The 26,436-nt window shown below is 49.0% G+C and overlaps 1 protein-coding gene across 4 annotated transcripts in view; it reads left to right on the plus strand.

Moving 5' to 3' along the window:
* Positions 1–277: 277 nt before the first annotated feature.
* The window catches only part of COQ8A (coenzyme Q8A), a 49,483-nt gene continuing 23,324 nt past the window's right edge, over positions 278–26,436 (plus strand). The window contains exon 1 of one of the 4 annotated variants that reach the window (XM_082833264.1): positions 278–353. The gene's annotated coding sequence lies outside the window, so the exon portion shown is untranslated. Of the gene's footprint in view, positions 354–5,520; positions 5,591–5,775; positions 5,830–17,485; positions 17,567–26,436 lie in introns of those variants that run through there. The other 3 variants (XM_082833266.1, XM_082833265.1, XM_082833267.1) reach the window with 3 other exon arrangements.

Genomic DNA, 26,436 nt, shown 5'->3' on the forward strand with positions numbered 1-26,436 from the left:
CTTTACCCAGCCTTCCCAACTAGAGGAAAGGGGGAACGGTAGGGAAAAACGGGAGGGGCCCGCGCGCTGGGGCGGCCTCCCATTGGCTCCTCTCTCTCTGCCCTCCGTCCCGATTGGCCGCGGGTCGAGCGCACGGGCCGTGCACGCTGCCCCGCGCCGCGCGACGTTGGACTGGGGGCGGGGGTGGCGGCGCAGCCAATGGGAGTGGCCTGCGGGGCGGGGCTCCCGGCGCTGGGTCTCTGGGCTAGGGCGCGCTGGTAAACAGATACGGAGTGCATGTCGGGTGTCTACGCTACGGCGAGCGCGCGGAGGCTGCGCGAAGGTGACCGCGGATCCCAGCTTCCTGCAGCCGGGTAAGGCTGCCGCCCACCGCGTGCCCTGGGCGCCGTCTGCCTGCGGCCAGATCTGTGCTCACCACCCGCTTGGGCCCTTCTTGTATCCTCAAGTAACAGCGCGGCTTCCCGTTTGCGAGTTTCATTTGCCCCAAGCTCCGGGCGCCCTGCGGCTGTCTCCTACCCCCGTGCCCACCTTAGCCCATACCTGTCTCGGGGAGGGGACGAGGGCCGCGTGCTGGTGCCTTGTCTGTTGGTCGACAGTACTGCTTTCTTGCCTCGCTTTCTCATGATAATATTTCTCTTCACGCCTAGACTCCTTTGCACTGTCTCAGGGGCGCTAACTGCCCCTGGCCCCAGGTCTGTGCCAGGACTTTGACTCGCTTGACCCGAGCCAGCTGTTGGGTTCCACAGTTGGGGGTTTTGGGTGAACTTGGGAAAGAGGACCCTTCTTGGTCCTTTCCTCCGTTGGCTTTTCTTTGGCCCCTCCTCCTACTTCTCCAATCTCCGGGGGTCTTGTGAATGGTTTGGGCTTAATTGCCTAAAGTCGTGCCTTTGCCCAGTCTCTGCCCCTCTGCCAAACCCAGGCCAGTTCTCCCATGTGCCTTGTGGGATGGAAAATGCTGCGGGGGCAGGCCTGGATGCTGGAACTCTCCATTTGGACGACAGGTGCCAGTCCTCTGAAGGGTGAGAGACTTAAGTGCAGCCTCTCATCCAGGGTAGGGCCTGCAGCCCATTGGAAAACTTGTCCATGCTCACTTGCACCTTGGGTGTGCGTGACAGAAGACTGAGGAGCTGGGCCTGCCAGGTCTAACTTGTTGCCAAAGGATTTGAGCATGCCTGATGCCAGCCTGCCAGTTGTCATGCTGTGCATGGGTGGGTCATGCTGGCAGGAGGGCCCATCTCCGGAGAAGGAGCAAAGCAGGGGCTGGTGGTTCTCAGGAGCAGCATCTTTAAGACTGGTGATGACTTTGGGCATTTTCGACTTTGGGCATTTTCAACTTTTCAAATAATGCAGACAAGGCAGTGTTAGGATTTTGGGCCTGACCTTGGGCAACTCAAAGGAGAAGTGAACTAAGGTGGTGTGAGCACTTATGTGTGTGTCACATAAGACAGCGTTTCTCAATCTTTAGCAACATCCCTGGCCTCTATCCATTAGATGCTAGTAACCCCCACCCCCCCCCAACACACACACACACACACACACACACACACACACACACACACACACTATTTGTGACAACCAAAAATGTCTCCAGACATTGCTACATGTCTCCTAGAGGACAAAAGCAGCCTTGGTTGAGAACCACTGAGGTAAAACTGTAAAAAGAGTCTTCCCATGCTGCCAGAGGCCCCCTAGGACCTGTCCATGACTGGTTGAGAGGTTTATGTAAAGGGTAGCATCTCTGTCCTAAACCAATGATAGAAGCCCTGTAGGTTGGGCTTTAATGGAGTCCCCCACTCTGCACCTGGGGGGATAGGAGTGAGATAGGAGGTAGAAACCCATGGTCATTTGCTGTGCCTGCTGGGTGCATGGCAGTGACTGGCTGGGTCCAGAGTACAAAAGAAGTGGGAGACTTGTGGTTTCTGTCTTTGGGGACTTTGCAAGACTGTGGGAGATACGCATATGAAATAACCATGGGGCAGTTTTTAAATAGTGAGCAAACAAATTTATACTGTCTGAATGCTGGCAGAAAGGCCAATTCAGTTATCCATAAGTGGCTTTTCCAAGGTGATGCTTTGCTCATCCTTACTGATTTGCTGAGATATCTCTTATGTCTTATGATGTGGGAGGGTGCCAGGCCTGGGTCTGCAGAGAGTAAGTGTGTGGCTGCATTTCAGACATATATGTGGGTGTATGTACATGTGCCATGTACTCCTCCAAGAGAGAGGCTACCCAGGAGCGCAGAATGGACACGTGTACAATTTGTACAGTTCTTTTACAGTTGATTGAAGCATCAGAGACAGTGAGCCATTTCTTTTTGTGTGGGGAAAGACACTACCTCTGAGTCTAGATTTTGCCTTCACTGTAACCCAGAATTTATGCCCCAAACCTCAAAGTCCCAAACTGGTGGGGATGCAGAAAAGTGAAGAATGGTGATCATTGTACAGGGCAAGGAAAAACATCTGAAACCCCTACCATGAATTTCTTTTTCTTGTTGTTAATTGATCCTATGGGGATGTATCAGGATTTTCCCTTAACATTCCTTGGTTAGTTAGGGTGTCTTTTGGGTACCCTTTCTTGCCTATAGAGAAGAATCTGGACAGGGAGGTCACTTCTCTTTTCTCAAAAAGAAGTTTACAGGAGTGTATTATTGGGAAGCTCCAAACTTGGCACGATAATTTTCCATCAAGAGCCATGGATACTGAGTCATTATCTTTGTCAGTTGAAACAAGAGCTGTGTGCAAAATTAGACAGGAATATTTAGAGAGTTGTCTTGATCTGACAGTGGCATCTGGAAATAGTTCCAGCATTCTCGCTAAACAACAGCCAGGAACCTGGGAGAGCCAGTAGAAAGAAGAGCCAGTGGGAGAGGGGGAGTGCGAGGGCCCTGCTCCTTGAGGAGTTGCACCTATGTGGGGGATGGGGTCCACCGACTCTGAGGCAGACCCTGATGTGTCTGGGTGGGCTGCTCCCCACACTTTTCAGACCCAAGTGGGTGTCCACTGGTCTGTCCACAAGCATGTTTGTCGTGGGGTTACAGGCTCCTGAGCCCTTGACCTTTTGCTTTGAGGTCAGGGGCCCACAGAATATCTAACATTGGAAATGACCCTGGAAATCTCTTTTTATTCTCCATACTTGGATGTGCTTTATTTTTACTCTGTGCATGTAGAGAAGGATTCATGAGAAAGCTGAGTGGTTTTCACTCACCTTGCCCTTTCAGGGTATTGTAGATTCTGTTGTAGTGAATAGTGACTGAGTTCTTGTCTCCGGAGTCCTCGACTTGCTTTTTGAAAATATCCCATTTCCATCTGGGCCGAGGGAGAGGGGCTGCACTTGCTAGAAACCTGGAAAATCCCTGTGTGCTCTAAGGGTTGGTGCTTCTCCACATCCTGCCCTGAAGAAAAGCCCGCTCTGGAATTGTGGGTTATTCCCTCCTAGTTGAACAAATATTGACTGATTGTCTGCCTTGAGCGTGGCATTGGAAATATAAAAGTGAACAATTCCTTGGTTCCCGGACCTCAGGGAGTTGTAATAAGGGGTGTGCAGATACCACCTAAACACCCTCAGTGTGCAGATCTAGGGCTCCGGGTCTAGATCAGACCACTTCTGGCTGGTGGAAACAAGGCTCTTGGAGGAGAAGGCGTGTTAGCTGGGACTCTGAGCATGAGAAAGATTTCAGCAGGAAGAGGCAGGAGTTTGGAGGGGTGAGGGGCCAGTGCTTCCCAGACACTCTATGCTGAAGGCCAGGTTTTATTTTTTCCCAGTTTGTTGCAGACCAGTGCTTTTGCAAAACACAGTAAAAATGTCCTGACGGTGCTAAATTGCTGTGAAAGTTTCTGAGCCCTTACTCCTGTTATCTCACCGAGGATGACAGTATGAGTCCAAGGACCATTCTTTGAGTAGCACTGGTCCAGGCAGTGGGCTCTTCGAGCAGAGGCATTGCGGTGGCTGAGTGTCTGGTAGGGGTGAGTGCAGTCTGGCCGGAGGGTAGGGAGTGGCAGGGGAGCAGTGGGAGGCTGGGCAAGGGAGCAGAGTGGGGTGAGTCCCCCACCCCATTTCCTGTTGAAGCAGCTTGTCTGATCTGCCCTTAGGAGTTTAGGGTAGTCTGAGCAGCATTGCTGCCACTGGGCTTCCGTAGGGTCGGGGTGGTGGGGGGCAGGAGGGCTTTGGCATCGGGCTCCTGGTAATTTTCAGCTGACAGTTCAGTTCAGGCCAGAAAGGGTTCCCTGGGCGCCCACAACTCAGCTGCAGCCTAGTGGGCTCTGACAGAGAGGGAGGTGGCTCCCTGCCCTGGCATGTGCACAGTGGACGTGGGTACCTGTGGGTACTGGCAGACCGTGCAGGACCTAGGGCGGGTGCAGTCCTCTGCTGTGGGAACCCAGGGCGCAGCGGTGCTGGTTCTGCTGGAAAAGGGCTGGGAAACCACCTTCCTGTGCTGGGAGGTCTAGGAGCTAGGGCCTGAAGGAGGAACAGGTTTCCATGGGAGAGAAGGATCTGAAGCTGACGCCTGAGCAGGGAGGGGCAAAGGTGGGCGCTGCTGTGGGGAGGAGAGGGGCGGGCACTCAGGCAGGCAGGCTGTGCAGAATGGGTCTTGGAATGGGTCACTTTGAGACATCAGGGTGGATGGGGGGGGAGACCCGTGAGGCGGCCTGTGAGAAGTGAAGGCGGCCTGAGTCCCAGGTGGCGGGTAGTGGGGAGGTGGAATGAAGGCATAGATTCAAGAGGTTATAAACCTGTGCAGGTGGACTCTCTGGAATACGTTACTGCTTGGCCACTGCACTGAGATTTCTAGTGGAGGGAGGGGTGGGGACTGTTTGGGGTGGATGGTGGTGTCACCGCTGAAAACAGGGGGCAGAGCTGGGCTGGCGGCAGGAAGACGGTGATGTTAATTTTAGACGGGAAGGGGTTGAGGTGCCTGCGGGACTTTTTTCCTATCCTTTTTTATTAAGGTACAATTTGCATACCGTAAATTCACACTTTCTAGTGCGCGGTTGTGCCGTTTGACAAATGCATATAGTCATGTAACCATTACCACAGTCAAGGTCCAGAACGGTTCCGTCCTCCCCGCCCCCCGGGTTCCCTGTGCCCCTTCATCGGTGCCTGTGGGACTTGGAGGGAGAGACGTGGCGTGTGTGTAACTGGATTTGTTCTAGAATTGGGCCAGTGGTTGAGATGGCCTGCCCAGCCTGGGAATGGGATGCATGGTTCTGGGGGAGCTGCCAGCCCGTGGGGAGGCTGAAGCAGCCCAGGGGACAGCGTAGAGAGCAGGGAGGATGGGGGCTGGGGACCAGGCCTGGGGACTCCTGTGGAGGTGGAGGGGGGGAGGGGGAGCTGGTAAGGGAGGTTGAGATGAGGGGCCGGGTGAGACATGGCAACCCAGCAGAGGATTTCAGGGACGAGGGTGGGACCCGCTGGAAAGGCTGAGGAGGGTGGTGTTGACTCAGGTGGGTGGAACCATCAGGTGGCCGTGGTGAGTGCCACAGGGGGAGAGCTCGGGGTCGGGGCAGCCTGTGCTGAGGGAGAAGGGAAGGCAGGGCTGGCCGGGATGAGGCTGAAGGAGAAGCAGAGTCCACGGGAGGTTTTTCGGTATTTGGTACGTGAAAGCCGAGAGCGGGGTTTGTGGGCTTGAGGGGGAAAGCTTTTGTGGAAGGAGACATTGAAGGCAAAATGAAAAATAGGTCCGGGGCAAAGTCCTAAAGGAGGAGGGAGAGGGAGGAGGGGAATGGCCAGTGCGGGGAGGAGATAGGATGGGAGGAGTGGGGGGAGGGCTGAGACCGGACCGAGGGTTGAGGGTGAGCACATCTGATTGCCTCTGTTTTGAGGAAACAAGAGGTCAGTTGCAGTGAGTGAGGCCCTCTGCTTGATGTGAGAGGGGGAGGCTGGGCTGGGGGTGGCGCTTGAAGGGGAAGCCGGGATCCTGCCAGCCTCTGAGGAGGGGTGTGTGTGTGTGTGTGCGTGCGCGCGTGTGTGTACGTGTGTGTGTGCACGTGTGCGTGCGTGCGTGTGTAACGGGGCAGGATGGGTTTCCTGGCCGTCTGAGAAGGGGCGCGCTCCCTGCCCCTACCCCCCGCTGGATTTTCCCAGAGGTGTTTGCTGGCCTGGGAAACACCTCACCGCCCCCGAGAAGCAGGTCTGCCCCTCCACACTTGCTATTTTCATAGAACGTCTAGAAGGGTTAGTACTCAGATTCTTTTGTGTATGATTCTTTCTAGAACCTGTTAAATCCCAATTCTCAGCACAGCCCTTCTGTGCTCAGGGTAAACGGCCGTGTCCTAATCTCTGGGAACTGGAAATCATCTAGGTCAATCACCTTGTTTTACACATGAGGAAACGGGGAAACTCAGGCCCAAGGGAGAGCGGATGTGCCCAGGGTCACATGTGGCTGGTGCCCAGGGTGGGCCTGTATCCCGGGCCTGGCTGGCCACCCTCCTCCATCAGCCTCATCGTAGTACCCTTGTTGTCTGGGAACCGGAGGGCCTGGTGGCAATGATCCTGCCGTCTGCCGGGCGGGATGGGAGGTCCTGGGGTCTGTTCACACACCCAGAACTTTTACATTAAATCCAGATCCTGGGGTCAAGCCGGTGTTTGCTTTCTGTCTGGCATGTTTTCTCTGCGCTTGGCCCGGGTCCTGGCTCAGGGGAGGGTGAAGGTAAGAATAGGTTGCCCTGTGACCTGCAGGTGGTGACTGTTTGACAGGTGCTGGAGCAAACATCTCCCCGTCTGTCTGAGATCGAAAAAGCAGTTTGTGGCTCTTGCCCCCTAATGTGTTTACAGCCAGCATTTGGTAGAGCAAGGGCTGGGCACAGCAGGTCAGGCCTGCTGTGCCCCTGTTCCAGCCCGCGTGAGCTCACTGGCAGCCAGGCCTGCTGTCTTTTGTCCCTCTTCCCTCTCACTCTTCTTCTAAGCAAGGAGTGGGACCGAGCAGAGGACGCAGTAGAGGTGCCGCATCCTGGGTGTGCCGCCACCCCTCCCTCCCAGTGTCTGTGTGCGCACGTGAGCAGGCTCCGGGCCCCTGTGAACGACGCTTTTCCTCCATCCTCCCTCTTCTGCCCTCACCCCATTTAACACAGGGCGCTGCTGCCGCTGTGTCCATGGCTCTGGGTGGTGGCGGTTTCAGGGTGATTGGTGACAGGAAGAGTGTTTCCCAGATGCTTAGCACCCCTGGTGTCTCTTGGGTTCTGGGTTCTAGAAGAGGGAGCTTGAGAAGCTGGGGAGCCCCTGGGCACCCGTGGGTATTAAACTGCTGGTGTGGACATGGTACAGCACCAACCCTCAAGGGGAGTATAGGTCTGGGTAAGAGATCCTCTCTCCAGGAGCGCACCATGCAGCCTGGGAGACGGGACGGGTACTCTAAGAGTCCTATAGGGCATGGCAGGGCGACCTTAGGCCATTAAGAGATGAGGGACTTTAGAGGACAAGAGGTGACTTCAGGATGGGGGGAAGACCCTATGGAGCGTCTAACATTCCATCAGGACGGGTAGGATTTTGGCAGAGGAAAGGGTGTCCCGGGGGTGGAGGTGGGAACAGCACGTGGAAGTAGGAAAGTGTGTGTGTGTGTGTGTGTGTGTGTGTGTGTGTGTGTGTGTGTGTGTGTGTGTGTTGGGGCATGAGCCATTCTGGCTGAAGCGCTGGTGTGGGGTGGAGATAGTAGGAAATAAAAGCTGGAAAGATGTCTTGGGGTCCACAGTGAAGGGCCTTGAAGGCCAGGCCTGGGCCCGTGGCCTTAGTTCTTCCGGCAAAGGAGAGTGGAGGTCAGCGAGGAGACAGTCGCCTCTTCCTCTGAACATCCTCTTCTCATTTCTCTTCCTGAGTATTGTTGTCTGGTAGGGGTAACTCACTGGTCTTAAAAACTATTGGGGTTTTGCGTACGCTTGTAGTGCCAGAGGGTTGCACGGGACCTCGGTGGCAGGACCCGTTAATTTAATGTCTGCACCAGTGACGTGCACAGGTGTCCGTGCCTGGCCTGTGTGTGGTGTTTGGGGGTGCTGCTGATGGAGGCAGGTTCTGGGAGTCAGTGTGGCAGGACTGGGGGCCGCGTACCCAATAGCTCCTTCCAGAGGCGCACGCCCAGAGTGGACTCAGTGTGGGGCTCCTGCCTCTTTCTCCCACTTACGTCTGAGACAGAACCGGGGTGGGATCGCTGGTGCTGAGAAGCCTAACACTCTCAACCTGGTAGCTGAGGAGCTTTCCAGAAAGGGAGTTTGGCCAGGTGGCCTTTGAGAGCCCCGTCAGCTCCTGGATTTTTATGACTTACGATTTTCTGCAACCAGGTGGACACGCTTTTCAGGGCGTGAACCTTGCCGTGTTTCCAGGAGAGTGACTTTTGTTCTTTTTTCTAAGGCATTTCTTTCTTTTTTTTTTTTTTTTAAATTATTTTACTTATTTATTTTTGGCTGTGTTGGGTCTTCGTGGCGGTGCGCGGGCTTGTCTTATTGCGGATCACGGGCTCTAGGCGCACAGACTTCAATAGTTGTGGCTCGCAGGCTCAGTAGTTGTGGTTCACGGGCTTAGTTGCTCCACGCCATGTGGGATCTTCCCGGACCAGGGCTTGTACCCGTGTCCCCTGCATCGGCAGGCAGATTCTCAACCACTGCGGCACCAGGGAAGCCCCCAGGAGAGTGACTGTTGTTACTGACCTGGGGGCAGGTTTCTTATCTGCTCACTTCCTAGGCTGCAGGAGGAAAGGACTTGAGCCTGGGGTCAGACAGGCATGGATAGGCCTGCCCCTGACAGCGTTGGGACTTCGAGGAGATTTCTTTACCTTGGGAGCTGTGTCTCATCAGCAGATGGGGACAGTAATACCACACAGGGTTGCTGTAGGATTAGGACTAATAAAAAGTGATGCACACAGAAGGGGAGTAATAACTGGTAGCTGTTCTTGTTATTAATACTATTTCACTGAAATATTTAATCTGAAGTGAAAGTGTTTTGAAAGATTAAGAACGTAAGAACCGATGAGGAGCATTTTGAGGGGTGCGGGCTCTTACTTGGACGTTGCGGTGCCCCAGGCCGTGCACAGTGCCTGGCATGTAATGTAAGTGCTCCATGATGCTTTCAGTGTTGAACCGAGCCTGGGAAAGAGGCTGGTAGACGAATGGGGCGTATTTATACTGAAAGCAGGCAAAACTCTGTCATCAGGAACAAGAATGTGTCTTGAGCTGCCCATGGGATATGCGAGAACCTACCACAGCACCTGGCACTTAGCTGGCACTCAGTACCACTTGTGGAGTGACTAAACTAAGTTATTTTAGATGAATGATCCGGAAATTATTCTAGAATATCGCCCCTCTTCCCAACCCAATGATGTATCTTTTAAAAATAGCCACTGCATTAGTTTCCTATTGCTGCTGTAACAAATTACCACAAATTCAATGACTTAAGACGCCACAAATTTATTATTTTACAGCTCTGGAGGGCAGAAGTCTGAAATGGGTATCACCTGGCTGAAATCAAGGAGTCAGCAGGGCAGATTCTCTCCGGAGGCTCAAGGGCAGAGCCCCTCCCCTTGCCTTTCCAGCCTCTCGGGGCTGCTTGTATCCCTTGGCCGTGGTTCCTTCCTCACAACTGCATCACTCCAACGTCTACCTTTCTCACATCTTTCTCTCCCTCTTCTGACTCAGATCCTCCTGCCTCTCTGTCTCTCATAAAGACCCTTGATTACATTGGGCGCAGCCGGATAATCCCCCCATCTCAAGATCTGTAACGTAATCACACTTTCAGCAGTCCCTTTTGCCACATAAGAGAACATAGTCACAGGTTCTGGGGATTAGGGTGTGAACATCTCTGGGGGGCCATCAGTCAGCCTCCCAAAGCCACCCACAGTATTTTGGCCAGATTTAAACACAACCCCTTAAATATCTGATTTTAGTTTAAGATAAACTCCTCAACTACAGCTCCAGGGTTCCCCACCAGGGTTCTTATTCACCTACCTGTGTGACAGTACAGATGACACTTGTATTTGTGTGGTCAGGGTCCGTCTGTGTGTGGAGGTAGGTGGGGAAAGAGTCAGAGGTGTGTGAGATGTGAGCCTCCCAAGGGGCTTATTATTGGAAAGACTTCTGTGTGCCAAAGATAACTTACAAAACTGGGCAGAATCTGACCAGCAGTGGGAAATTTACATCAGCTGATGGGAAGACAAAATCATAAGAGCCAAGAGTAAGTTAGGGCCTGATTAGAAATGTGTCCTTGAATATATATGACATGTTCATACATTTCAAAGTACTTCTGCCTCTCTTATTTAGATTGGACATAATAAGAACTTATGCTGTCATAATATCCAGGTGAGGAAACAGATTATAGGAAACGGGTTCAGGGACAGGCCTGGAGTGGCCTGGCCGGGTGGAGCAGAGCTGATGCACAGGCCCGGAGGCAGGCCTCATTCAGTTTTAGAAGTGCAGGGATGAAGGGTTGGTGTGAGAGGGAAGGAATTGGAGCAGCGCTTACATGGCACAGGTGTAAGCAGAGGCTGGACGGGAGGCCTGGGTCCCGACTTCAGACTCAGGAGTTTGGAGCTTATCCTCTAGAAAACTACGAGCCATTTGAGCCGGGGCTTAACATGATGAAAATGGATTTGGAGAAGGTTAATCTGGCAGCAGATGGGCTGTAGCTTGGAGACAGGGAACTTGTGGGGGTCAGAGAGGTTCCCCAGCACTGTCAAAAGCCTGTGCTTACCTGGCGAAAGCCTCCTGTGCTGTTCTCTCCTCTGAGAGTGGTATTGACCATGGTGAGGATTACCAGCGGTATTTATGTCCTGGTTGTCTAGGCACTCCTAGCAGGCCGCCAGCACACCAGACCACCTCTCCTGAACGATGCCTCACACCACAGCCGAATCAGCCTCACTGGCCCCCGAGAGAGGGCGAGTCTGCTCTCCCCGAGTCAGATCTGGTACTGTACCCAGCCCGGGTGCTGGGGTAGAAATCGGTAAGAGGGTTGTCCACACTGGTCTCACCAGGTCTGAGTGACTCGGTGAGTCCTTCCAGAGTGTCCGTGTGGTCTTAATAATGATCATGTCGGCTAATGGTTTTGAGTACCTACTGTGTGCCAGGCACTTGGGGTCCTAAGTACTGTTATATGGATTATCTAACCCACTCCTCTTGAGCACAGATGAGGGAAACTGAGTTGCAAAGATGAGCTTAAATGACTACTTAGGTTCACAGCAGAGTCAGGATTTGAACCTGGGGCACCCAGCTCCAGAGCATCTTGACTGCTTCATCAGTATCACTTCCTGAACGAAATCTTTTTTAATGTTCTAAGCAGAAAACTTGGGTGGGTTTTTGGTCAGACAATGAAATTGCCCTCAGGACCCCATGCTCGGCAGGTTGGTATTTGTAATCAGTGGGAGGAAAGACCACTTGGGCCCCTCTGTGCTACTCACCTGTGCGTTGGAGTCCGGGCCGTGCAGTTTCATACACAGCATTGGGTTTCTCTCTGGATTATCATTAGAGGCTGGAACTTCTCCTTCTGCTGCTTTTTTATCTCCCCCTCCCTGGCCCCAGCCCAGTGCCCACCTTGGGGCAACACACCAGGGAATCCTAAGAATGTCTTCTTCCTTTTTAAATAAATCTATTTATTTATTTTTGGCTGAGTTGGGTCTTTGTTGCTGTGCGCAAGCGGGGGCCACTCTTTGTTGCGGTGCGCAGGCTTCTCATTGTGGTGGCTTCTCTTGATGCAGAGCACGGGCTCTAGAGGCGCGTGGGCTCAGTAGTTGTGGCACATGGGCTTAGTTGCTCCGCGGCATGTGGAGTCTTCCCGGACCAGGGCTCGAACCCGTGTCCCCTGCATTGGCAGGTGGATTCTTAACCACTGTGCCACCAGGGAAGCCCCTAAGGAATGTCTTCTTAATCACCCATTGGATGGAGAATGAAGGCTTGCAGTCTAGGACATCAAAACACACTCTTATTTGTTTTCTCCTTTTATCTGTTAAATGGTTGCCTGGCTCCTGAGCCATGATAGATTCGAGTTCTAGCTCTACTTGTTATTCATTGTGTGACTTTCGGCAAGTTACTTAACCTCTCTGTGCCTTAGTTCCTTCATCTGTAAAATGGGCAAAATACTAGTACTTACCTTTTAAAAATGAGTCAGGTAATACACATAGAACACTTAGCACACAGCCTGGCGTATAATAAACTCCCAGTAAATAATAGCAGCTATAGTTATCATCACATTGTGCTGGTTTTCTGCTTCTCACAGAATAAAAATGTTTGGGGAACTGGTGAAATTCATTGGCGGAGAATGTCAGAGTGCCTGCTATTCAACAAGCTCTTGAGTGTGTTAGCGTAAGAGTGTATACGTTTTAAATGGTTCCAAGAAAAATCCCAATAGTCCAGAAATGGCTTTTGGAGGAACATGAAGTCCTTAGCCCAGGAGACAACTTGAGGTCCAGAAACGAACTCCTTTCCTTACGGGGCACAATTCCGCTGTGCCGCCCCACAGTAGTGGACATCGTTGTCTGCCTGTGTCTCCCCTCCAAGTGCCCCCCCCCCCAGAACCCGGCTGCCCTGTTCTGGGTGACCCAGTAAAAGGTGGTCACCACAGAGCCCTCCCTTTGTCCCTGGGGCCTCTGGGTGGTGGGCAGCTCTGTGCCTGGTGAGGTACCCATCTTTTGGGGTCAGGAGCAGAGCTGTAACGGGGGGATCCTCACCCCAACACCGGCCTTGTTGGGCTGCTCTGATATAACTCTAGTGACCTTTCCGGATTTCCTGGGACAGTTGTGGTTACATTTTACTCTGTTGCCCTAGAATAAGGGTTAACAAACTTTCCTTGAAGAGCCAGATGGAAAAAAAAAGAGCCAGATAGGAAATATTTTAGGCTTTGTGGGCCATAGTTCTTACTTGCAACTGCTCAACCGTGCTGTTATAGCTTAAAACCAAACCAAACCAAACCCCCAAACCCCAAACAGCCATAGATAGTGCACATGTAGATGAATGAGCTGTTGCCAGTACCTGAATGAATGAGCGAGGCTGCGTTCCAGTAAATGCTTATTTACAAAAACAGGCAACAGGGGTGCATTTGGCCCCATGGTTTGCTGACCCCTGATCTAAAAGGGCACCAGTCATGTTACGGAAAAACCCAAACAAATTTTTTGCCAGCCCATACATGTCTTAACTTTCGGTTCAGAAAAATGTGATCACTGCACTAACTATATTATTCTAAACTAGGATCCTGTTTTGGGGAAAGTACCGTTAATCATTTCTATCTTTGAACACAGGGGCCGGCATTAGACCTGCCTCTGCCAAGTGGTTTTCTCACCACTTTCTGAGCAGCACAGTTGAGCCTCTTTCCCAAAAGTGGGGTGGCGGTGTTCCACCTTCCTGGTGGCCTGTCAGGGGCAGTTGTTTGCTGATGAAGGACAGTGGCTAAAGGGTGTAAAGAGGTAGTATTTATAGCACTCTGATTTGCTATCTAACCCTCTGCCCATCCCGCCCAGGACAAACGCTTCAGGGATGTGGGATAGTTTCTTTAAATCACACCTTTGTGTGCTTGCTTTTATTTTTTTATTTTAACAACAGATACTTAAGATTATTTTTATATAACTTATTTTCTGTTATAAAAGTAGTACATGTTCTTTGTAGAAAATTTTAGGAAATAAAGTAATAAGAATCTATCACCCCACCACCCAGAGAAAACCACTGTTCCTGTTTTGCATGCTCTGTTTCTATCATCCATCTCCCTCCCTCCCTCCCTCCCTCCAAAATAAAGGATAATACTGTTTTGTAACCTGCGTTTTTCCTACATGGGAATATATAGTAAACTTTCTTATTTGTCAATAAATACCTTCCACAGTGTCATTTTAGATGGCTGCATAGCAGTCCATCTAATGGGTGTACCACTATTTATGTAGCCAGTCTTAGACAATGTTGTCATTTACATGCTTGTGGCTGCATTATCACACATCCACGGTTAAGGAAATGCAGTTTGACAGAATTTGGCTGGATGCTTAGGTAACTTTCAGGCAGGATGGCCTGGGAAGGAGGCAGGGAAAGGGGACTTTAGTGGTAGACATGCAGGTTTGGGGCATTCCAGAGGTGACTTGCAGCTGTGGGGGATGAATGACCCTAGTGGCCTGTCTCTCACCATAGAAAGTTGACTCACCAGGCCTGGCTGGGGCTGACTGACAGGGGAGGGGGAGGCTATGAGGTGGGGTTTGAGGGGGGACAGAGGCTCTTTATATCTTCCCCTGGGTTCTTCTTCATGTTTTTAGTTGACTTTGAAAATTGATATGTATTAGGATGTTTCTGAGCCTGCTGCCAGACGGACCCGGAAGCCAGACCTCACTATGTAGAAGCCTGGAGTGCCTGAGATATTTGAGTGATGGGCCCTGGGGTGTGCTTTTAAAGGCCGAGGCGAAGGGCACATCTAAAGAAATTCATGGATTTTTGGTTCAGCAGTCTAAGTCTTTCCCCTAACACATATACTCTTCTGAGTCCTTGGAGGAAACAGTCGACTGTATTTCCTTTTTCTAAGAGGAAAAGAAAAAAAGAAAAATTTCAAGAATGTAAAGGAACTTTCCAGTGTCCACACAGACTGTTCATGCCCAAAGTAAAAAGATTGTCCTTAGCTGGGAGGGGGCAGAGGGCCACCTGTGAGCCCCTGCCCTCGGGCCTCCCTCTTTCCCGGGAGTACTAAAGTGACAGTCTTGAGATTCCTTTGGTGGCTGGTTCTGTGGGCCATTGTCTTTAAGCCCATTCATTTCCGAAGTTCTTTTTCAGTTTCTTGAGGGAGTAGTGGGAAAGGAAGGGGCAGGTGGAAGGTTTCCACTTAAGGACAAAGCCAGACTTTTGGGGAGGGAGTAGCAGGGAGAAACTTTTAGGAAAGGATCCCTGTTTAGACTTCCTGCCTGACCTTGGGCTTGGGCCACCCCTGTTCCCTTTTCCCCTCTTCCTCCAGAACAGGGTTCTTAAGGTACATTTCTAGGACCACCAGCAGCAGCAGGTGGGAATTTGTTAGAAATAGAGGTTTCCAGGCCCCATCTTAGACTTACAGAATCAGAAACCCAGGGCGGCGGTACAGCAGTCTGTGTTTCAGCAAGTCTCCCGAGTGGTTCTGATGCGCACTAAAGCCTGAGAACCCTGCCTCAGACCAGGCTCCTAAGAGACCTTGGATTCCATGTGCAGATTAAAAATGCAAGCAGGTGTGAGTCAGTTCCAGAAATGGCAGGCTTTCTTAAACCCTGGGGGGACCAGCTGAGCTCATTTCTGTCTGCTCTGTGTCAAGCACGGTGCTAGTTGCTGGAGATACAGAGAGGGGACAACAGATGTGGTCTGTGCCCTCCTCTGGCTGACAGCCCAGTGTGGCGGGAAGACGGGTACATAGGCAGGTTTAGAGCATGGTCACTGCTACCTTGGGGAAAGAACAGGGAGCCGTGGGGGACATGGATGGGCTTTAGGGATGGGACATGTTGGGGAGGGCATCCCAGAAGAGGTGCTGTTTGAGTTGAGATCTGGTGAGGAGGAAAGACATGCGTTCCTGTGCAAGGCGGGGGCCAGAGAGGCCAGTTAGGGGCTGCTGCGGTTGCCCTGCTGGGAGCACCCTGGGGGACTAGGGGAAGTGGGAAGGGTTGGAGAGAAGTGGGGGGTGGTCGCAGTGCTCAGGACGGGGAGCATGGGGTGGGCGGGGTAAGGGGGGTGAGGTCAGTTCTGGACATGCCGAGCTCGATGCCTGTGGGCCATTGGCTGATGTGCATGCAGCAGCTGCGGGACGAAGCCCGCTCAGGAAAAGGCTTTTCAGTGAGCTTCACACACACTCCCCAAGACAGAGGGCTTGCTGGGCAGCTTGCTTTGGGGTCCTTACACCAGTCATCCCATGGCTTCCGAGGCAGCTCAGGGTGGGAAGAGACAAGAGGAGGGCGTGCTGGCTTTTAGAGGTATAGACACTCTGGCTCTGCTTGGATGGGAGCTGGTCTGCCTTGTCACACTTTATACTTACGAAGGGGGTTGAACAGTGGCTCAGTAAATTCATGCACTGTCCCTGGCTTATTGTCACCTCATGAGAAGAGACAAGTGACAGATGGTGAGTTCTGGCTGTGAAGGGGGGGGGCTTGGGCGTGCATATGGGAACCCTCCCCCCAAATAAAATTCCCCCATGTGGGTCCTGGTGGAAAGGTTTATGATGTCTTCATTTGCTTAATGCTTGTCAGGATTGCCTCTTTTATGTATGTATGTGTGTATGTATTTATTTTTGGCCGTGCCACACGGCTTGCAGGATCTTAGTTCCCCGACCAGGGCTTGAACCTGGGCCACTGCAGTGAAAGTGCTGAGTCCTAACCACTGGACCACCAGGGAATTTCCATATATTTTTAAAAAGAACACAGCTCATTGCTGCTGATACATCTTATTGCATCTGGCCAGGTAGGCATCACTTGGTGGTTTTTTTGTTTGTTTGTTTTTGTTTTTTTTTTTTTTTAGTTTTGGAGACTAGATTTGAAGGTCCTCATACCCCAGATAATTTCCAGCTAATGGCGTCTCTGAGTCTGTTTTTCAACATGAATGAAATGGTATCTCAGAAATCTCTTTGGGAAGGTCAGAGAGTGAGGGTTCAGCAGGAAAATTTCCTCTTGGAGCTTGAGGACTCATGTCCGGGGACACTGGCTGTGCTTCCTTCTCAGTCTCTGTCCCTGGGGAGTGGTGAGCTGTATTTATTCCAGTTCTTTCTCTCTCTAGACAACAACTCTGTTCACTTCCTTTATAGCACTTTAGCATGTTAGGGCTGGAAAAGGGGCCTGGTGACCCACCTGAAGCCCCCTCTTGCTATGGAGGGTGAAGAGGCGAGCAGCACACGTAGTGTCAGTGGCTGAGCCGTCCAGGCTCCCAGGCTTTGCCGCTGCTCAGCTGCCTCCTCTGCACCTGGTCCTCGTGTGTCGGCCTCAGTGGGCCTCTGGCCGTCTCCGTGGTGTCTGTGCCCGTTATAGATGTGCCTGCGTGCTCCTGCAGCTGTGAGCACCCTGGGGCCAAGGGCAGGTTTAATCCAGAACCTACACAGACTAACCCAGAGCACTGGGCGGAGACATCAGTGAACAGGTGTTCAAAGAGTTGACCAAATGACTATTTTGGTGCTGGTACCTAGTGGGCACTCCCAAATGTGAGTGCTCGTCCTCCACCCTCACCGCTGTATTCATTGGTGCTCGCTCAGAGGAGACCGGGCGGCGCCCAGGCGTTCTAGGGCAAGTGGGCGAAGAGCCTGAATGGGCCCTCCATCCCTGTATTGCTCCTCCGTGAGGTCCCGAAAACCCATTCAAGGACCAGCAGGGTGAAGCGGGGTGGGTGAGGACTCTAATACTTGTAGATGAAATCGTGGTGAGGATAAGATTTTAAACTTGTGATTAATGTATCTTGGGGGCTTTTCAAAATCAAAAGCCCCCAGAACACATTTTTGATTTTCATTTACTTAAGGTCCTGATGAAAATGCGTGCTGGTGTAGCTGAGTGCCTGGCGCTCGTGCATTCCTTTTGCGGGGTTTGCCCCACCATTCAGGACAGCTGAATTCTGAGTCACGTTGGGATCCTGGTGCATTAGAAGTAGGGTTTATGAGAGCCAATTTTTGAAAACCAGGAGGTGAACAAAGTTCTGGAAAGGTATTTCCTCTGGCAGTTGTTCGCCTTCCCACCCCTGCTCCTTGAGGGTAGGCACTCCTTTGCAAAAAAATACCTGGTATTGACTAAGGTCACTTTGTACCCAGCAGAGCAGCATGTGGGGAGGTTTGGGGACAGCGTTCCTTGAACATTAGGTAAATAATCCTTAAGGGGGCTGGCACGGGCTGCGGTTTTGAAATGTGCATCCACCTGTGAATCTGCTCACAACGACAGACTGTTTATGAGCAGCACCTGTTAATGTGCGAAGGGGAGGGACTGCCCCATAGTAGTGGGATGGTAGCTTTCCGTGATGTCACTTCCATGTGGATGGAGCCTGCCTTCCCAGGGAGCTGGCTCTAGTTCTCCTCCTCCACGACGGCACTCGCTGTCCCGGGTGAGACGGGAACCCATGGAAAGTTCTCCGGTATGAGGACACAACCGTTCAGGCAGGAAGAAAGGCATAGCTAATTAATTTTTAATGTGTACTTTTTAAAGATGACGTATTTATTTTCCACTTTGAAAGTGGGATATGTGAACTAAAAGAGTTAGGAAGGGCTTCCCTGGTGGTGCAGGGGTTGAGAGTCCGCCTGCCGATGCAGGGGACACGGGTTCGTGCCCCGGTCCGGGAAGATCCCACATGCCGCGGAGCGGCTGGGCCCGTGAGCCATGGCTGCTGAGCCTGCGTGTCTGGAGCCTGTGCTCCGCAACGGGAGAGGCCACAACAGTGAGAGGCCCGCGTACCACAAAAAAAAAAAAAAAAGAGGAAAATACAGTTAGGAAAATACTGCAGGAGACCGTTATTACTCATATGTCTCAAATGCAGGAATTTAATAAAAAACTTGGTCAGTTTATTTAACATTGTTTCCTCTTTTGAATTTTAAAAAAATCATCGTCATAAAGTAGGTATAATCCTGACCCATCACAGAACTATGCTCAGAGTTGACATAGTTAGAGACCAGAAAAGTTAGGACTGGAGTCTGGTGGATTCCAGAGCTGCAACTGCAGAGTGCAGGACCAGAAATGGGTATTTCACAATGAACTGCAGAGCTAGGGCAGGGGAAACTGGCCAAAAAAATCACATATCAGCTTTGCTCTAGTGAAACTTTAGTTTGTGGGTATGATAACTTGGGTGAGAAATTTAGGCAGAATTAGTTTTAAGCCTGAAAGCAAAGTCTGAGTTAAATAGGTCTTATATCCGTTACCAGACAAGGTGAGGTTTTGAAATTATACAGGTTTGTGGCTTATGGGAGACTGTTGCCTTGGTTATCTGGATTGGATTTAGAGGTGAGCAAGGGGAAAGCCTGTTTCTGGGGACCCCTGGGGCAGTGGGGTATGGTGGCTGGTCCACCAGCAGGGGTCTTTCTGAACAGATGGGGCTGGGGCCCTGGCCTCTGCCATTGCATGTCCCTGATGTCTCTTTCAAAAACCTCTTTCCTCAAGAGTGCAATGTGTCTGTGTGTGTCTGGGGCCAGGGGGCAGGGGAGCTGTTGAGAGCTGGCAGCAGCTGCATCTGAGCTCTGATTACGTGCTGTTTTCCCAGTCCTAGACATTTGGTCTACGGGGCTCACACTTGTTGACTGCCATAAGGTGCAGGAGCCCAGAGTGGAGCCCAGGGTGTGAAACAGCACCAGGTGATGGGCAGGGCTAGCTCCCCCTTCTCTCTCCTGTCTCCTTCAACGGTTTGGTCACCTTCCAAAAACCTCCTTGACTTTGATTAGGGTACAGGAGGTCCACTTGTGTCTAATCAGTACCCTGTCCCTATGGGGGTGCCTTGGAGTTGGTGAACCGAGCATTTGGGGAAGCAGTGTGGTGTGGTGGGCACAGAGCAGCGGAGGGCAGGTATCAGACCCCAGGGCCACTGTTCAGGAGCTGAATGACCTCAGCCAGTTAGTTAACCTCTCTGACTTTGGTTTTCTCCTTTGTGAAATGGGGGCAATAACATCCATGTCATTTAGGTTGTTTATAAAGATTACAAGAAGATGAAGCCCAGTGCCTGGGCGCTGCTTTCCTATGAAGGTGAAGGGTTCTTAGAGGGCAGGTTGTGGTGGGTCATTTTAACTTTCTAGGCTCCTGTGCATTCCTGGGTTTCTCTGGCTATCACTACAGCTCTCCTTTTAAATGAAAGTAGCTGTGTCATGCTCAGGAGCAGAGCAGACCTGGGCAGGAGTCTTTGGACTGACTGGGGCTGGTTCCCCATGAAGGGCAGGTGGGAGTGAGCCTGAGGTTTTTGGAAGGCACGAGAGTTCTGGTTCAGATCCTTGTTAGTGCTCTCGCCTGACCTTCCTGTCTGTGCTTCTGTTAATTCGGGCCCTTCTCAAGTCAGCCTCCATGCGTCTGTGCAGAGATTTGTTCCTGCAGGTCTCCTGCCTGCTGTGCCTTCCACACCTGCTCCTCTTATCTTATCTCTGAGACTCCTGGCAGATCCCAGCTCCTCCCTGCCCCCTGGCCAGACTGCTCCCTCCCCACTCTGGGTTCTCCAGCTCCTTTCCTTTTTGTTTTTTGTTCAGCCACCTTATTTTACCTTATCTTATCCCTCCCAGCACACAGCTCCAGGTAGGTCTTGAGAAATGCTTGGGAGACACACCCAACCCTGTGCAGCACCCTGTGTACTCTGGCTTTCCACTTCTTTGACCCTGACATAAACACGTTTTATGCTGTGACCCAGGAGAAAGAAGAGAGCGCATGTGCGCGCGGAGGGGAACCAGGTTTCAGCCCCAGCCCTGCCCGCAGTGTGCAGTGTGCCCTGATGCTTCCCTGTCCGACATCATGTTGGTGTTGTTTTTAATGCTGGTTAGGATTTTCCAAGTGCATTGCTCTGTGGTCTGGACTGCAGTTTGAAAACACTGGCTTGGGGAAGAGTTGAGTCTGAGGGCGGGGAGGGGCTCTGGTTGTCCCTTGGTGGGTGTCTGTCAGAGGCTTCCTTGGGCAGCACAAGAGTGGCTGGGCAGGGACAGGCAGCCCCTGAGGAGTTGGGCTTGGGGCCCCTGGGTCCCTGCAGGGAACTGCTACCGGAGCAGGTGTTCCTGAAACCATGCACCTCAGACTGGGACTTGAACCCATGTGGCCAGGACTCAAAGCCGGTCAAAACCCGATTGGGACTTGAACCCATGCAGCCGGGACTCGAACCCGGCCAAAACCCACAGTCTTCTAACTGAGATCACACACCTGGTTTCAGGACTTAATGAAGCTCAGGTTCTTTTTTTTTTTTTTGTTATTGTTGTTGTCATTGTTTACCTATTTTATTTTTTCCCTTTAAATCCTTTTATATACTGAACAATCTCCCTGTTGGTTTTCAGGGGGAAATCTTTTTATTTTTTAATTTTTTATACAGCAGGTTCTTATTAGTCATCGATTTTATGCACATCAGCGTATACATATCAATCCCAATCGCCCAATTCATCACGCCCCCCCCCCCACCACCACTTTCCCCCCTTGGTGCCCATACGTTTGTTCTCTACATCTGTGTCTTAATTTCTGCCTGCAAACCGGTGCATCTGTACCATTCTTCTAGGTTCCACATACATGCGTTAATAAACGATATTTGTTTTTCTCTTTCTGACTTACTTCACTCTGTTTGACAGTCTCTAGGTCCATCCACATCCCTACAAATGACCCAATTTCATTCCTTTTTATGGCTGAGTAATATTCCATTGTATATATGTACCACAACTTCTTTATCCGTTCGTCTGTCGATGGGCATTTAGGTTGCTTCCATGACCTGACTATTGTAAATAGTGCTGCACTGAACATTGGGGTGCATCTGTCTTTTTGAATTATGGTTTTCTCTGGGTATATGCCCAGTAGTGGGATTGCTGGATCATATGGTAGTTCTATTTTTAGTTTTTTAAGGAACCTCCATACTGTTCTCCATAGTGGCTGTAGCAATTTACATTCCCACCAACAGTGCAAGAGGGTTCCCTTTTCTCCACACCCTCTCCAGCATTTGTTGTTTGTAGATTTTCGGATGAAACCCATTATAACTGGTGTGAAGTGATACCTCATTGTAGCTTTGATTTGCATTTCTCTAATAATTAGTGATGTTGAGCAGCTTTTCATGTGCTTCTTGCCCATCTGTATGTCTTCTTTAGAGAAATGTCTATTTAGGTCTTCTGCCCATTTTTGGATTGGGTTGTTTGTTTTTCTAATATTGAGCTGCATGAGCTGTTTATGTATTTTGGAGATTAATCCTTTGTCCGTTGATTCGTTTGCAAATATTTTCTCCCATTCTGAGGATTGTCTTTTCATCTTGTTTATGGTTTCCTTTGCTGTACAAAAGCTTTTAAGTTTCATTAGGTCCCATTTGTTTATTTTTGCCTTTATTTCCATTACTCTAGGAGGTGGAACAAAAAAGATCTTGCTGTGATTTATGTCAAAGAGAGTTCTTCCTATGTTTTCCTCTAAGAGTTTTATAGTGTCTGGCCTTACATTTAGGTCTTTAAACCATTTTGAGTTTATTTTTGTGTGTGGTGTTAGGAAGTGTTCTAATTTCATTCTTTTACATGTAGCTGTCCAGTTTTCCCAGCACCACTTATTGAAGAGACTGTCTTTTCTCCATCGTATATCCTTGCCTCCTTGTCATAGATTAGTTGACCATAGGTGCGTGGGTTTACCTCTGGGCTTTCTATCTTGTTCCATTGATCTATGTTTCTGTTTTTGTGCAAGTACCATATTTTCTTGATTACTGTAGCTTTGTAGTATAGTCTGAAGTCAGGGAGTCTGATTCCTCCAGCTCCATTTTTTTCCCTCAAGACTGCTTTGGCTATTCGGGGTCTTTTGTGTCTCCATACAAATTTTAAGATGTTTTGTTCTAGTTCTGTAAAAAATGCCATTGGTAATTTGATAGGGATTGGATTGAATCTGTAGATTGCTTTTGGTAGTGTAGTCATTTTCACAATATTGATTCTTCCAATCCAAGAACATGGTATATCTCTCCATCTGTTGGTATCATCTTTAATTTCTTTCATCAGTGTCTTATAGTTTTCTGATACAGGTCTTTTGTCTCCCTAGGTAGGTTTATTCCTAGGTATTTTATTCTTTCTGTTGCAGTGATAAATGGGAGTGTTTCCTTAATTTCTCTTTCAGATTTTTCATCATTAGTGTATAGGAATGCAAGAGATTTCTGTGCATTAATTTTGTATCCTGCAACTTTACCAAATTCATTGATTAGCTCTAGTAGTTTTCTGGTGGCATCTTTGGATTCTCCATGTATAGTATCATGTCATCTGCAAACAGTGACAGTTTTACTTCTTCTTTTCCAATTTGTATTCCTTTTATTTCTTTTTTTTCTCTGATTGCCAAGGTTAGGACTTCCAAAACTATGTTGAATAATAGCGGCGAGAGTGGACATCCTTGTCTTGTTCCTGATCTTAGAGGAAATGCTTTCAGTTTTTCACCTTTGAGAATGATGTTTGCTGTGGGTTTGTCATATATGGTCTTTATCATGTTGAGGTAGGTTCCCTCTGTGCCCACTTTCTGGAGAGTTTTTGTCATAAATGGGTGTTGAATTTTGTCAAAAGCTTTTTCTGCATCTATTGAGATGATCATATGATTTTTATTCTTCAGTGTGTTAATATGGTGTATCACATTGATTGATCTGCGTATATTGAAGAATCCTTGCATCCCTGGGATAAATCCCACTTGATCATGGTGTATGATCCTTTTAATGTGCTGTTGGATTCTGTTTGCTAGTATTTTGTTGAGGATTTTTGCATCTATATTCATCAGTGATATTGGTCTGTAATTTTCTTTTATTGTAGTATCTTTGTCTGGTTTCGGTATCAGGGTGATGGTGGCCTCATAGAATGAGTTTGAGAGTGTTCCTTCCTCCACAATATTTTGGAGGAGTTTGAGAAGGATAGGTGTTAGCTCTTCTCTAAATGTTTGATAGAATTCACCTGTGAAGCCATCTGGTCCTGGACTTTTTTTTTGGAAGATTTTTAATCACAGTTTCAATTTCATTACTTGTGATTGGTCTGTTCATATTTTCTATTTCTTCCTGGTTCAGTCTTGGAAGGTTATACCTTTCTAAGAATTTGTCCATTTTATTGGCATAGAGTTGCTTGTAGTAGTCTCTTAGGATGCTTTGTATTTCTGCGGTGTCTGTTGTAACTTCTCCTTTTTCATTTCTAATTTTATTGATTTGAGTCCTCTCCCTCTTTTTCTTGATGAGTCTGGCTAATGGTTTATCAATTTTGTTTATCTTCTCAAAGAACCAGCTTTTAGTTTTATTGATCTTTGCTATTATTATCTTTGTTTCTATTTCATTTATTTCTGCTGTGATCGTTGTGATTTCTTTCCTTCTGCTAACTTTGGGTTTTGTTTGTTCTTTCTCTAGTTCCTTTAGGTGTAAGGTTAGATTATTTATTTGAGATTTTGCATGTTTCTTGAGCTAGGCTTGTATAGCTATAAACTTCCCTCTTAGAACTGCTTTTGCTGCATCCCATACGTTTTGGATTGTTGTGTTTTCATTGTCATTTGTCTGTAGGTATTTTTTGATTTCCTCTTTGATTTCTTCAGTGATCTCTTGGTTATTTAGTAACGTAGTGTTTAGCCTCCATGTGTTTGTGTTTTTTATGTTTTTCCCCTTGCAATTCATTTCTAATCTCATAGCATTGTGGTTGGAAAAGATGCTTGATATGATTTCAATTTTCTTAAATTTACTGAGGCTTGGTTTGTGACGCAGGATGTGATCTATCCTGGAGCATGTTCCATGTGCACTTGAGAAGAAAGTGTAATCTGTTTTTGGATGGAAAGTCCTATAAATATCAATTAAATCTATCCAGTCTATTGTGTCATTTAAAGCTTCTGTTTCCTTATTTATTTTCATTTTGGATGATCTGTCCATTGGTGTAAGTGAGGTGTTAAAGTCCCCCACTATTATTGTGTTACTGTCAATTTCCTTTTTTATAGCTGTTAGCAGTTACCTTATGTATTGAGGTCTCCTATGTTGGGTGCATATATATTTATAATTGTTATATCTTCTTCTTGGATTGATCCCTTGATCATTATGTAGTGTTCTTCCTTGTCTCTTGTAACATTCTTTATTTTAAAGTGTATTTTACCTGATATGAGTATTGCTACTCCAGCTTTCTTTTGCTTTCCATTTGCATGGAATATCTTTTTCCATCCCCTCACTCAGTCTGTATGTGTCCCTAGGTCTGAAGTGGGTCTCTTGTTGACAGCATATATATGGATCTTGTTTTTGTATCCATTCAGCAAGCCTGTGTCTTTTGGTTGGAGCATTTAATCCATTCACGTTTAAGGTAATTATCGATATGTATGTTCCTATGACCATTTTCTTAATTGTTTTGGGTTTGTTTTTGTAGGTCCTTTTCTTCTCTTGTGTTTCCCACTTAGAGAAGTTCCTTTAGCATTTGTTGTAGAGCTGGTTTGGTGGTGCTGAATTCTCTTAGCTTTTGCTTGTCTGTAAAGCTTTAGATTTCTCCATCGAATCTGAATGAGATCCTTGCGTGGTAGAGTAATCTTGGTTGTAGGTTCTTCCCTTTCATCACTTTAAGTATATCATGCCACTCCCTTCTGGCTTGTAGAATTTCTGCTGAGAAATCAGCTGTTAATGTTATGAGAGTTCCCTTGTGTGTTATTTGTTGTTTTTCCCTTGCTGCTTTCAATAATTTTTCTTTGTCTTTAAATTTTTGCCAATTTGATTACTGTGTGTCTTGGTGTGTTTCTCCTTGGGTTTATCCTGTATGGGAGTCGCTGCGCTTCCTGGACTTGGGTGGCTATTTCCTTTCCCATGTTAGGGAAGTTTTTGACTATAATCTCTTGAAATCTTTTCTCTGGTCCTTTCTCTCTCTCCTCTCCTTCTGGGATGCGTATAATGCAAATGTTGTTGCATTTAATGTTGTCCCAGAGGTCTCTTAGGCTGTCTTCATTTCTTTTCATTCTTTTTTCTCTATTCTGTTCTGCAGCAGTGAATTCCGCCATTCTGTCTTCCAAGTCACTTATCCGTTCTTCTGCCTCAGTTATTCTGCTATTGATTCCTTCTAGTGTAGTTTTCATTTCAGTTATTGTATTGTTCATGTCTGTTTGTTTGTTCTTTAATTCTTCTAGGTCTTCGTTAAACATTTCTTGCATCTTCTCGATCTTTGCCTCCATTCTTTTTCCGAGGTCCTGTATCATCTTCACTATCATTATTCTGAATTCTTTTTCTGGAAGGTTGCCTATCTCCACTTCATTTAGTTGTTCTTCTGGGGATTTATCTTGTTTCTTCATCTGGTACATAGCCCTCTGCCTTTTCATCTTGTCTATCTTTCTGTGAATGTGGTTTTTGTTCCACAGGCTGCAGGATTGTAGTTCTTCTTGCTTCTGCTGTCTGCCCTCTGGTGGGTGAGGTTATCTAAGAGGCTTGTGCAGGCTTCCTGATGGGAGGGACTGGAGGTGGGTAGAGCTGCATGTTGCTCTGGTGGGCAGAGCTCCGTAAAACTTTAATCCGCTTGACTGCTGATGGGTGGGGCTGGGTTCCCTCCCTGTTGATTGTTTGGCCTGAGGCAACCCAACACTGGAGCCTACCTGGGCTCTTTGGTGGGGCTAATGGCAGACTCTGGGAGGGCTCACGCCAAGGAGTACTTTCCAGAACTTCTGCTGCCAGTGTTCTTGTCCCCACGGTGAGCCACAGCCACCCCCTGCCTCTGCAGGAGACCTTCCAACACTAGCAGGTAGCCCTGGTTCAGTCTCCCCTGGGGTCACTGCTCCTTCCCCTGGGTGCCTATGCGCACATCAGTTTGTGTGTGCCCTCCAAGAGTGGAGACTTTGTTTCCCCCAGTCCTGCATCAAATCCCGCTAGGCTTCAAAGTCTGATTCTCTAGGAATTCCCCCTCCCGTTGCCGCACCCCCACGTTGGGAAGCCTGACATG

The sequence above is a fragment of the Leucopleurus acutus genome, assembly GCF_964270905.1.
Source record: "Leucopleurus acutus genome assembly, chromosome: 2".
Lineage (NCBI taxonomy): Eukaryota > Metazoa > Chordata > Mammalia > Artiodactyla > Delphinidae > Leucopleurus > Leucopleurus acutus.